We start from the raw sequence: 1,692 nt of genomic DNA, 5'->3' as shown, positions 1-1,692 counted from the left end.
CGACCACCCGACGGTGATTTTTTTACGGATCCCCACTGCCACAGACCCTACAAGCAGTGGGGATCCATGGAGTCTCTCATCCCTATCTGGGATGGCTCCAAGGAGGGAAGAGAGATGACAGATGCAGCGGCGGTGCCAGCGGGGGGGGGCACCCGGTATTTTTTAAAATAGCGGTCATCAGCGGCTTGTGAGCCGCTGATGACAGCTATAAATTTAAAGGGGACAGTCTGTTGAACAGTTCTACTATAAGCTGATGGTCGCTAAAGCGACCATCAGCTTATAGTAGAACTGTAAATGCCAGGTCCGTACGGCATACGTCCTTGGCAGCGAAAGGGTTAAGAGCCTTTGAACGAGGGATGATTATTTTCCAACAGGGTGTACAGACAGTACTTTTCAAAGAAAACACATATTCAGCCTTCTGGCTTTTACTTTCAGTGTCTGGCCGTTTTGACCCACTGGTCCTCTATCTTTGCCTGTTTGTTTCTCAGACTAGTCCCAACCAACTGTTTCTCTCACAGTCACACCAGTGCTTTTTTCAACTTGGCACACAGGCGTATTGCCACACAGACTGGTTCTCACCACCCTTCTGACTCCTGCACAGAGACCTCCTCTGTCTCCCAGGTGGAACAACTCACTTCGCATTCTGGGATATCTTATGGAGGCCCTAATGAGCCAGCTTGCTTCAGCTGAACTTGTTACCTCTAAAGGTGTCCATACACCTGATGATTATCGTACGATAATCGAGGGTGATCCCGCGATCGTACGATAATTGTAAGGTTGAAAATCGTATAATGGGCAGAACTTTTAATCACCTTACAACCATCGCACAATGAAAGTCGTGCAATGGCTGTAAGGTGTATGGGCACCTTTTAGCCTCCAGCCCTCTCAAAACTTCCCCCTAGAGGAAGAACTTCAGTATTACACCTGAAACTGGGCCATACAAATCTGCCATCCTGGCTATATACACTGAGTGGCCAGATTATTATGACCACCTGATGTTTGTAGACAAATTAGCTATAATTTCACGCTGAAGTTGCTAGAGGGCCAGACCATTATAAATAGGGAAGCAGGTTGTTTACCACGACAGTAGAAGTATTTTTTTTCTGAAGATATGGGTAAACAGCCTTTGAACGTGGGATGATTGTTGGCGCTCGGAGACATGGGGCGAGTATCAGCAAAACAGCAGAATTCATTAAATGTGCAAGAGCAGCTGTTGTTAAAGTGTTTAAAGACTGGACCGTCAGCCAAAAATCTGTGTCTTAACCCGCAAATTGTGGCCGTCAGCGACTAATCAATGTTAGGGCAGAACGGAGAGTGGCAAGACTGGTACAAGACAACAGAAGGGCAACAGTGCATCAAATTACTGCAGATCTTAATCAGGGATCCGCTCAAATGATCTCTGAACGCCCTTTTTGGCGTACACTGCATCGTATGGGATATGGAAGCCAAAGGCCTGTTCCAACACCTTTGCTGTCTGCAGTTAACAAGATAAAACGTCTCCAATTCGCACAGGAACACAAGGATTGGACAGTCGAGCATTGGAAACAAGTCATGTGGTCCGATGAATCATCATGCAGATGGCAAAGTGAGAATTTGGCGGAAACAGCATGAAAGCATGCACCTCACATGCATGAGTACAACCCTTCAATCTGGTGGGGGCAGTGTTATGGTTTGGGGCATGTTTTCCTGGCG

This window comes from Nanorana parkeri, unplaced genomic scaffold (genome assembly GCF_000935625.1).
Source record: "Nanorana parkeri isolate BGI_ZX_2015 unplaced genomic scaffold, ASM93562v1 scaffold598, whole genome shotgun sequence".
Classification (NCBI taxonomy): Eukaryota; Metazoa; Chordata; class Amphibia; order Anura; family Dicroglossidae; genus Nanorana; species Nanorana parkeri.
The sequence above is the reverse complement of the archived record's forward strand: the minus strand, read 5'-3'. Positions refer to the sequence as shown.